The sequence below is a fragment of the Cynocephalus volans genome, chromosome 4, assembly GCF_027409185.1.
Source record: "Cynocephalus volans isolate mCynVol1 chromosome 4, mCynVol1.pri, whole genome shotgun sequence".
Lineage (NCBI taxonomy): Eukaryota > Metazoa > Chordata > Mammalia > Dermoptera > Cynocephalidae > Cynocephalus > Cynocephalus volans.
The window spans coordinates 38,843,030-38,855,061 of NC_084463.1; the positions used below are offsets into that span (position 1 = coordinate 38,843,030).

The following is a 12,032-nucleotide window of genomic DNA, read 5'->3' on the forward strand; positions in this document are numbered from 1 at the left end:
GCTGGCCCCACTGCCACCTCCAGGTCCCCGAGCCTCCAGGTCCCCGAGCCGGTGACAGGGACTTGGCCTCTGGGGGCCCGCGGATGGAGTGGTAGGTGTCCGGTTCGACTGGCTGGCCGCCTGCGCTGCCACCTCCAAGGCCCTGAGCCGTGGACTTCTATTTGTTCTCTGCTTGGTGGAGGGAGTGGTAGGTGTCCGGGTCGACCGGCTGGCCATCCGCACAGCCACCTATGGGACCCTGTGCCTGGGACTTGGACTTGGTCTCTGCGTGCATGAGGATGGAGTGGTAGGCATCCAGTTTGACCATCTGGCAGGCCACGCCGCCACCACCGGGCCCCTAAGCCGGGAACTTGGACTTGCTCTCTGGGGTCCCGCAGAAGGAGTGTTAGGCATCTGGGTCGACCAGCATGCCTGCCATGCTGCCACCTCTGTGGCCCTGACGTGGGGATTTGGATGGTCTCTGTGGGCCCGTGGATGGACTGGTAGGCCTCCAGGTCAACCATGTGGCCAGTCGCACCGCCACCACTGGTGCCCCGAGCCGGGGATGTGAACTCGGTTTCAGGGGACCTGCGGATGGACTGGTAGGTGTCTGGGGAACCAGCTGTCCAGCCCCACTGGCACCTCCGGGGCCCAAGCCAGGGACTTGGAATTGGTCTCTGGGGGCCCACAGAGGGAGTGGTAGGCGTCCGAGTCCAACAGCGGGCCGGCCACACTGCTGACACAGGTGCCCTGAGCTGGGGACTTGGACTTGGTTTCTGGGGGCCCATGGATGTTGTGGTAGGCATCCGGGTTGAACAGCTGGCCAGCTGCACCACCACTTCTGGGTCACGAGCCGGGGTCTATGGGGTCCCGTGGATGGTGTGGTAGGGGTCTGGGTCAACTGCCTGGCTGGCCAAATCGCCATCTGTGGGGCTCCGAGCCGGGGACTTGGACTTGGTCTCTGGGGGCCCACAGATGGAGTGGCAGGCATCCGGGTCGACCGGCTCACCGGCTCACCGGCCGCGCTGCCACCTCCAGCGCCCTGAGTCAGGGCCTTCTACTTGGTCTCTGGGGAGAGGATGGAGTGGTAGGCGTCCAGGTCGACCAGCTGTCCGGCCACGCCTCCACCTCAGGACTCCAGGCCAGGGACTTGGACATAGTTTCTGGCGGCCCACGGCGGGAGTGGTGGGCGTCTGGGTCGAATGGCTGGCTGTCCCCGCTGCCACATGCGGGTGCCCAAGCATAGGACTTGGTCTCTGGGGGCCCACAGATGGAGTGGTAGGCATCCAGGTCGACCGGCTGGCTGGCCGCACCTCCACCTCAGGACCCCAACATGGGGACTTGGTCATAGTCTCTGGGAGCCCACAGATGGAGTGGTAGGTGTGTGGGTTGAACGGGTGGCCAGCCACGCTGCCATTTCTGGGGCCCGGAGCCGGAGACTTGGACTTGGTCTCTAGGTTCACACAGATGGAGTGGTGGACATCCGGGTCCGCTGGCTGGCTGGCTGGCTGCGCCACCACCTGTGGGGCCCTGAGCCAGGAACTTGGACTTGGTCTCTGGAGCCCGCGGACGGAATGGAAGGTGCATGGGTTGACAAGCTGGCCGGCCATGCCGCCACCTCTGGGGCCCTGGGTCAGGGACATGGACTTTATCTCTGAGGCCTGCAGATGGAGTGTTAGGAGTCCGGGTTGACCAGCTGGCTGGCCACGCCACCACCTCCAAGGCCCTGAGGAGGGGACTTGGACTTGGTCTCCAGGTGCCCAAGGACGGAGTGGTAGGTGTCCGGGTCGACCAGCTGGCCGGCAGTACCTCCACTACTGGGGCCCTGATCCAGGGATTTGGACTTTGTCTCCGGGGGCCCATGAATGGAGTGGGAGTTGTCAGGCTTGACCAGATGGCCGGCCTTACCACCACCTCTGGGACCCTGAGCCAGGGACTTGGACTTGGTCTCTGAGGGTCCACGGATAGATGGAATGGTAGGCATCCTGGACGACCAGTTGGCCAGCCGTACCACCACTTGCAGAGCCCTGAGCCGGGGACTTGGTCTCTGGGGGCCCACGGATGGAGTGGTAGGCGTCCGGGTTGACCAGCTGGCAGGCCGCGCCTCCATCTCAGGTCCCCAAGCTGGGGACTTGGACATAGTCTCTGGGAGCCCGCGGATGGAGTGGTGGGCGTCCAGTTTGACTGGCTGGCCCTTCCGCCAACTGCAGGGCTCCAAGCTGGGGACTTGGACTTGGTCTGTGGGGGTCCGCAGATTGAGTGCTGGGCATCTGGGATGACAGCTACCTGGGTGCGTCATCACTTCTGGTACCTCAAGCTTCTGAACGAGGAATTCCCAGTAAGTGCTGCTCATAAGCTTGCGTTGATTAAGTCCCTGCCCTTTGTGCACACCGCCGGTAGCTTCTACCGATTGGATGGTTTAGTGAGGCCCTCGGATCGGCCCCGCCGGGTCAGCCCACGGCCCTGGCAGAGCGCTGAGAAGACAGTCGAACTTGACTATCTAGAGGTAGTAAAAGTCGTACCAAGGTTTCCGTAGGTGAACCTGAGGAAGGATCATTAACAAGAGCGAGCGTTGGCGCCAGAGCGATCTGGGCAGGTTGCCGCGTGCTCGCCCGTGCAGCACAGATGGGGCGGGTGCTGCCGGGCCCTGCTGGCCGCGAGAAGAGGCGCTGGGGACTCGGGACAGGGGGCGAGCTGTCGAGGGAGGCAGGCAGGCAGGTGGGCGGTGGGGGTCACTGCGGTCGGTGGGCGTCTGCGGTGGGGGGTGGCTCACGGCGGTAAGGGGGTGGGGGGCTCAGGCCCCCTCCCTACCAGCAGTAACCGCCCCCCGTCAGCCCCATCTCCGGTCGAGGCCGCCATCGCCGCCGCCCATCTCCTCTGCCTCCTTTCCCACTAGGGCTGTTTGAGGGTTTTGGGGGGCTGGGTGGGGCAGCCGCGCGCCACCCCCCATGAGCCTTTGGCATGCGCTACGCTCCCTTGGTCGTGACTCGTCCAGGGTGGGCGGGAAGATAATCCTGTCTTGCTCGGGCCGCAGCCAGGGTCTGTGCCGACTTGTCGTGGGGGCCACCGGTGCGCGCCCGCCCATCCCCCACCTCCTCATCCACCCCCCATCCAGGTACCCAGCGTGTCCCAGCAGGGAGGTTTAAAGACCCTGGGGTCGCTCATCCACCCGGGGTTGGGGCGGTGGGCCTGTGGGGAGTGGTGAGGGCCTCGTGCCTTTCCCCTCTCCCCCAGACTCCGTCCTTCAGGCCGGGGCGCATCGCTGGACCCTGGGCACAGCCACGGGGGGGGGGGGGTGCCTGGCGGCCATCAGGGCCGTTGTGCATGCGGTTTGCACATTCCATGCTGCATTGGGGGCCTGGAACACCCGCGTGCCTGTGGGGTATCTGTGCTCCCCCTGCGGGGATGATGACGCTGGACACACATGGTGAAGAGCCCCTCTGACCTGTCGGAGTCTGGTCTCATTGCCATCTTACTGGCCGGCCTGAGGCAACGCCCTCCAAGGGGCTCTGCCATGCCAGGGGGAGGGGGTCCTCTCCCTCTGTTAAACCTCCTACGACTCTGAGCGGTGGATCACTTGGCTCGTGTGTCAATGAAGAACGCAGCTAGTGGTGAGAAGTCATGTGAATTGCAGGACACATTGATCAATTGACACTTTGAACGCACTTGTGCGCTGGGTTCCTCCCAGGACTAGGCCTGTCTGAGCGTCGCTTGAGGATCAATCACCCCCAGGAGGTGTCTCTGGCCTCCACAGGGTGTGTGGCTGGGGGTTCCCTCGCAGCACCCCCTGGGGACCCTCCGTCCCCCTAAGTGCAGACCTGGCGGTGGCACCGCTGCCTTTCATCCTCAGTCCTGTCTGACTGTGGCCCCGCACCCGCCAGCGGGCGGTGCACTGGGGGCACTGGGAGGGGTGTGGTCAGGGAACCTTGGCAGCTGCTGCTGTCCCTTGCCACTCACAAGAGGGGAGGGGAAGAGCTGCTGTGCGCCATCATCGCCCTTCTCATGAACAGGCCACGGTCCCTTCAGGAGTTCCTTCACACCACACACGGTCTGGGGTTCACCGGAGCAGTGGAGATGGTCCCGTGCTGGGTCACATCCGAGTTGCAGTGGGTCACCGCTTGCCCCCAAGCATTGGCCCAGCATCAAGCCGGCCCCTCCTTTGGCCCTGCCAGGGTGAGGGGGACCTGATCCCCACCCCATCCCCGTCGGGCCGGTTCATGCCAAGGCAGAGTCGCAGTCACCCGTGGGGTCGTTGCCTCCGGGAGTGCGCCCCTGCAGCGACCCGGGGGATGCCATGGCATCAACCACCGATGCACATGGCCCCCGGGATTACGGTGCATGGTGCTGCCAGTGCCCCAAGTCCTGTGGTGTTAGAAGTGGGGTGGATGCGCCACGGATGCTACCCGGCTCTGGGTGTTTGGTGTGCCCGGTGAGGGAGAGGGCTCGGAGGTGGGTTGACATCAGGTGTCGGGAGGAATGTTGGTTGGGGACAACCGCCTTCAGCTCCTATGTTCCCACCACTGTCTTTGCCCCAGTGGTTGGCTCCATTTAATTTTGTCATTAATCTTCCTTGTTAGTGATGTGTGCATGGACCCATTGTGGCTGTGGTCATGCTCTTGTACCTGTGGAATGAAGTTAGTATGTTGGATTTCTATCCACATTCCCTCAGGGACACGGTGGGTCCAAGTGCAGTAATGTTTATAACTAATTGATCACCAACCAGTTACAGATTTCTTTGTTTCTCCCCACTCCCATAGTTTCCCTTGATTTACCAAGAACATGTTTCCCTAGTAATAATAAGAATGATATATTGCGTTTTTGTTAGTTTGAGTAGGATCATTTAACTTTTCACTTTGTTCTTTGTACTGTTCCCAGAGTCAATTGGTAAAAAAATTAGAAAGTTTTACTATAAAGGTGAATAGCTAAAATAATAAAAATATATTAAAAGGTTTTTGATATTAATATTTTGTTTAGATTAGTTTATAGTATAATTGTTTTTAATAGTAGTATAAAATACAATAGAACGTTATAATCAAGTTTCATTATATAAAATCATGTTGTATATATTGTGATTTTGGTCATAAATTAGAATAATAAATATAAACATAAGACATTAAATTGTTAAATATAAGTAAGATTTTATAAGAATTTAGAATATAAGTTTATGTATAAGTTTAAAAGGTTAAGAATTGTGATTCAGACCAAAAGTCTGATGCTCTCTAATGCCAAGCATGCTGCTATTGTATAGTTTCCTGTCCACAAGCCACAGGCTTTGGGGTAAACTATTGAAGCATGAGAGGGTGTTTTTATCACAGCATGAATGCTTTGGAACATTCTGATTTTTCTTTTTCTATAGAGATAAAATAATAAATGTTTCGGTTAAAAGATATATCATCATGTAAAAGGTTAAGTAAAAAATATAAATAAAGCAAGATTCATGTGGTCATTGTCCACACTTGCACTAGACATCTGTGGTCCATTTCTTTCTTTCCTCACCGATGCCACACCACCTATTCAGGTCCAATAAATCCTGCGGAGCTGGTCTCCTGCAAGTGGCGCCTGAATAAGGGACCTGAATTAGGTAAGTCTTTCTTTGTGTTTCGTGTGGATAGGCCATCACTCGTGGGTGCTGCAGACCCCCTGGTAGTCAGACCAGGAAAAGAAGGGTGAGAAGGCAAGAACTTTTGAGAAGTTAGTACCCTCTGTTCTGGAGAGGTATGACAGAGTGCTGCAAGACACGCTTAAGTTAGTACCCTAGTCGGTCCTTGAGCCAGAAAACTTGCTGTGCCACAAATCTTTATCTTACACCAGAGACTTTATAGCCTGAGGAAAATTTCTTGTCCTTTGCATGGTAAATATTTGAAACTGCAAGGCTTTGGAAAACCAGGCCCTGTGAGGTAGATTTGCTTTATGAATCCTCTACATCAAAGAGGTACCTGTGCTCCCATGTTTATCTCAGCTCTTTTTATAGTAGCCAAGAGTTGGGACCAACCTAAATGTCCATTGACAGATGACTGGATAAGGAAAATGTGGTATATTTACACAACGAAACACTACTCTGACACAAAAAAGCATGAAATACTGCCATTTGCAGCAACACAGTTGAAGTTAGAGAAAATTATGTTAAGTGAAATAAACCAGGCACAGAAAGAAATAGTAGATGTCATCACTAATAAGTGGGGGCTAAAACCCCCCCCCAAAACACAAACAAACAAGTAAATAAAAAAAGAAAGAAAGAAAGACAAAGTCACAATAATTTGTTGAACTTTCAAAAGGAGAGAATGGAACTGAGGTTACCAGAGGTGGGAAAGTGGGGAGGTGGTAAGCGAGGAATTGGTAAAGTGCCACAAAAAACGATTACACTGTGTACTGCTGAATATGACCGCTGAGGTCAAATTTGATGGCTGAGGAGATGAGATGCTGAGAGGTGAACAGAGGGAACTGATATTTACTGAGCGTATAGTTCACTCCATGAACTTTTAATAGAATATTGAATTTAACCTTCACAATGGATCTGAGAGTTGGACACTATTTTTATCCCTACTTTATGTATGAGAAAACTGAGACTTAGAGGTCATATAGGCAGCAAGTCACCAAGCCAGGTCTGCCCAGGTCCACCTGCCTTCTCCCCGACTGTGCTGACTCTGCTGGAGTCTCATGGGTAGAAACATCATACTTCTGGTCTACCAAACCTATCAGTATACCTAGAGCTTGAGAAACAATTGCTCTAGTCCAGTTAACATTTTTATAGGTTTTAAACCAGTGTGCTTTAGAATGAATTTGAGCAATAGAGCCTCGTGGGCATAAGAAATTCAGAAGAAAATTACTGCAAAGATTTGTGTGATGGTGGAGCTTCCTTCATGGTGGCTGCCACAAACCATCTACTGTGGCTCTCGTATAAATGCAGTATTTTCTGTGTATCTGGCTCCTTCCACCACCTTTCTCCCACATATCTTTGATTTAGGAGTAATTTCACACTTAAAATATCAGTGAGCTGTGTTGGGTGGGTAAGGGGCGAAGATCAAAGGTGATGGCAAGCCAGACACTGGCAGCTGTCTTAGTGGGCTGGAAAACTTGTTTTGGAGAAGTTATTTGATGGGGCGGTGGGTGGGCCTTGGCCAGGCCCCTCCGACACCCACCGCCTGCCCAGTCATGGCCACTGAGCCACTACAGGAAGAGCCCCGGGCTCCTGAGCTGGGGGGTGGGAGGACAAGGGCTTCAGCCACACCCCCATGACATCTGCACCCAGCCCAGCAATGACCAAGACACTACTGGAAGCCCCCTGGTCTCCCCTGCAGGAATGAGGGGGGTGGCACAGGTCTCAACCCTGCCCCTGGTCCTTCCTCCTTCTCCCCCCTGTTTCCTTCCCCCTTCCCCTCCTGCTCCCCACCAACTGCTCTGCAACAACATCATAGAAAGTAAAAGATTAATATTAATAAACAAACCAAAAAAATGTTATCTGAACTAATGATTTGTTTCTAGTAAAAAGAACAAACTCTGAAAACCACTGTAAATTTATATTGGTTTTATATTTTTAAAATTTTGTGTTCTTTTTTCCTATATTTAAGCTTGTATAAAATCAAGGGCTAAATATCTGTCTGTAGGGAAAAAAGCTATTCAGTCCTAATGGAGAGAGGAAAGAGGAAAGAGGAAAACTCCAACTGTTCTCTACTTAGGTACCTGAATCTGTTAGTAGCATGTGTTTATTACTCTTCCGTCACACGGTTGCAAACTTCATGAATTTTCTGAAGCCAAAGGAGAAGAGCTTTTGTTTTTCATGTGATTTAAGATATTGACATATACGATATCATTTGTTTGTATTTATATATCCTGCTTTGTTCCACAAAGGATTTAGAAGAGCTTTTAAGGATCGTGAGATCAACACAGTGATAGATAGATAGAAAGGTAGAGATATAAATAAAAATTAGTGTCATTGTATGATGAATTTAGTGTCATTGTATGCCATAATTACTGACATTAAGCTGATATTCCTAAAAGCCAAAGTATGAAGGAAAACCGTACAGTACATCATTTATATTTTGTCCTGAAAGCATAACATTCTTCAGTGAAGAAAAGATTTTTCTGACACCTAGGTTTGATGAGGACATCTTCTCTGACTTGCCCTGGCCCAGTATTTTTTGTGATATTCTGACAACAAACATAAAGAGAGGTGTCATAGGAAACTTTAAAAAATTTTTCCTTAACACAAGCTGAGGACATAACGAGCAAGTCCAACTCCATGGAAGCAATTTGCTGGTTAAATTAGAAAGTGTGGGTCAATTTACACATCTTGCTGATCATCTACCTTAATTTCCAGAGCAGAATGTCAAAAACACAACCCACTGCCTGGCTGAGCACTTTCCTCAGCCACACATAGGTTGTGCTAATAGGCCATAGAACTTTCTTCTGCTTAGACCAGTCTGGGCTCAGATCCACTTCAAAACAGTGCTTGTGGCCTTCACTACCCATTGACAAGAGGTGGCAAAAACTGAAGCCTATTTGTCATCATGGACTGGAACTTCTAGGGTCTCAATATGCACTTCACAGAGTACACAGGCCTCTGAAATTATACACACCATTTTCTGTGTGTGCATCTAAGTGTGCTTTTCTAGGGCCAGACTTGGAACTCTCAGTCTCTGGAAAGGTCACAGTCGGGGATGCATTGACACAGGTCCTTTAAACACTCCTTCTTCAATATTTCTGTCAAGAGCTTTTCAATCAAAGAAGCAAACGGTTCCAGCAGGAAACAGTTCAAAGGCGCAGTCTGGGGAGGTCGGGGCAGTGTTCTGAGCTGCTGATTAAAGGCAGGGCCCTGTGCACTAAAGATCAAAGCCCATCCTCAGCCACCACACTCAGAACTTAGAGCTCGCCCAGGCTGGCACCTGGCCCTGCCTGCACATGGAGGGGGCAGGTAGACCTCTACAGCCAATCAAAAATATCTCTCGAGTGTCTCTTGTGGGCCAGAAAATGAGTATACAGTATTGAACAGATTCCTGTCCAGATTGGGCTTATTCTAATGATTACACAGTCAATTACTATTTTTGTTATTTCCAATGAAGGGCAAAGAGGGCTGGATTTATCCTTGAAAATGGGTTGAGTATCTTCTAGAACACAAACAAAAGAACAAACACGTCTTCAAAATTCTCACCAAGCACAGCCAAGTACTTACTACTACTGCTAATCAATACTACTTAGTATTGATTTTCACAGTCTTTTACAGATCAAAATCATCATGTTAGTTTAGGAATAAAGCAAATATGTTATTCGTAATAAGAACACAACTCAATTCATCTTGCCAGCTTAAGACTATAGAAATATATTGTATGTAACTTTGGTCAGAAAGTACTTTTCTGGTGGAATTCAGAGAATAGATGATTCAGACAACAATTATGAGTAGATTCACTAAAGTTATTTTAAAATATTGAATATTTACCATAAGATGAAGGCACAAATCGATAGCTTTAAAAGAATTTAGCGTTTCTTAGTTTTATGATTGTTAGAAATGTCCTATAGCAATGGTGATAGAACATGTGCTGGCTCCCATCTGGTGGCTTCTGTTTCTCCATGAAATCTGAGAAACCTGCACTGAAAAGGAAAGGAGGAACACAGAGGTTTGAGGAGAGTGGAGCATGTTGAAAATTGTCATTGTGACTTGTTCTCTTTACACAAGTCTCTTTACACAAAAGCAGAGAAAAACTACAGCTACCTAAATTAATCAATTTTGTGCTTAATTTTTAACTGTCAATGCATATCCAAAGCACACCACACATTTGAAAGGTAGTGTACCATAAGACTGTAGGGTCAGACTATCTGCATTTAGATCCAGATCCTTTACTCACTAGCTGTGTGATCTTGGGCCTCAGTTTCCTTCTATGTATGGTGATGCTAATAATAGGTCATACCTTAGAGAGGTGTTTTAAATATGAATCAGTTGTCTGTGTAAATGCTTTCAATAGCAACTGAAAACACAGTAAGCAAGTGTCAGCAAGAATGATTTAAGGTGGACCAACAGCACAAGAGACTAGCACTAAAGTGAACATACAGAATAAATCACCCCAGTAGAAAGAGAAATAATTTTTTAAAACATTAAGAAAACTTTTAGAAACTAGAATGTAACATTACTAAATCAGTGTTTTCATAGAACATGGAGAAGATATGGCAATCATAAACAAGAAAATGACATAGGACTAATCCCTTAACAAGATAAGGAAAATTTACAGCACGAAAAGTAAAAAGACAAACCTCAAATACTTAGCAGATGGGATCAGGAGCTCCACGGCAGACGGCCTGCTGCACAGCAGACTCTGCTTTCTCTTCTCCCTGCGCCACAGCTAGATTGGGTCTCCAGCCACTGTTGCGGTTTGGTGTGGACAGCAGACCTGGAAAGGGCTGAGTCTCACTCCCCAGTCTGGCTCATAAAACTCGCCCCTGCTTGTTTCTCTGTGTTGTGAGACTATCGTTCAGTCACATGACGGCAGGTATTTTGCAGTAGCTGGAGCCTCATTTGTCCAGCATCACCCTCCCAGGAATAGGAACCTGTGGGCGAATGAGTCTCCTCACCAGACCACAAGGATCAGCGTCAGGATGGAGCCGGGTCACGCGGGAGGACAGGGAGGTGGGAAAGAGAAATAGAAGCACTCCAGGAAGAAAGGTTCTTCAGGCTGCTGTACCTGTGACCTTCTAAAGACTGAAGATGTAGAGAAGGCAGGGAATGATCTGCACAGTGTCCTAGACTTGAATGTGTTTGTGATCAGCAAGTACAACAGTGCGGTTTTTCTGTAACAAACAATAGCTGCAGGCCCTTCTGGACATCACCAGGTGCAATGCAGGGTCATACACCACTTCTCTGTTTCCCATTCAGATGAAAATGTGTAATGTCCTAAACATATGCTACACTAAAAGTGTGGCAATCAGAGTAAAATCAGACTAAGAATCATTAGGGCACTTACGTGAATTGGTAGAAGGCAAGCCACACTAGATATATTAGGTTTGGTTGTTTACAATAGAAAATCCCAAATAGCAGTGGCCTAACCATAGAGATGCAGCTCTCAAGAAAAGCTGTGCAGAGTTGGATAGTTCAGTGCTGGGATTTGGTTCTTTGGTGCCAGGGGCCTGGGTGCCTACCATCTTCATGCTCTTCCTTTCTAGAGCTACCCTCTGAATGGAAGGTCACCTCATGTTCCAAGACAGCTGCTGGAGTCAGTCCTGACATTGATGATGGGTGAGAAAAAGGGATAAAACCTTTTGACCCCTATGTCCTCAACCACATCATTTATGTAGGAAATGTAAATTAAACCTACTATAAATTACGACTCCATATCTAGTAGAATGGCTAAAATTAAAAAGACTGACCAGTTCTTTTTGCTGTAACTGCCCGTTGCTATGCAGGAGCCCTGCCGATGCGGTGGCGAGGCGGGGGAGGGAGTGAGTGCTCCACTGTCCTCTGATTAGGTCTCAGTCTTTCAGTGAGCCCGAGTTGGATGTTTCTCTTCTCCTTTCCCCACCCTACAGCAGCCTGGAGTTGGGAGTATCCAACCCCCCGGTTGGTTCGGCTTGGGTAAAGCCCCAGTCTACTAGTCTCTGGTAAAGTGTTTTCTCCGTAGCCAGACCTTGTTAAAGAGAACAGAGAGCTCTGGGAGGATTTCAGAAGTGCCACATGCCCCCTTCCCCCACTGGATGCACAAGCGCAGGTTTCTTTATCCTCACCCCGAGTACCTGGTGGGGCTCCTGGCACAGGGCTCCCTGGATTTTTTAACTCTCAACCTAGTCCACACGGAGCCTCCAAAATTGGTAACTGTAGTGTAAAGCGTCTACTGCTAACGGCTTCAGCTACGGGGCAGCTGCTGCCAGGAACCTGTGATTCTGTCTGCCTGATGGTCTCGCCAGTTTGGGGGAAGCAGTTTGTCCCATGACCTCGATTCTCTGATGGATCTAAGAAGACTTGTTGATTTCCAGTTTGTCCAGGGACTTTCTCTGTTTTTTCTTTCTGTTTGCTTTTCTTTTCTTTTCTTTTTTAAGGTTTGATCTTATTTGTTTGTCAGTCTTTAAAAATC

General features: G+C 50.0%; 1 pseudogene; it reads left to right on the top strand.

The window, feature by feature from the left end:
* The first annotated feature begins 3,536 nt into the window (after positions 1-3,536).
* Positions 3,537-3,689, top strand: LOC134377486 (5.8S ribosomal RNA; annotated as a pseudogene).
* The last annotated feature ends 8,343 nt before the right edge of the window (positions 3,690-12,032 follow it).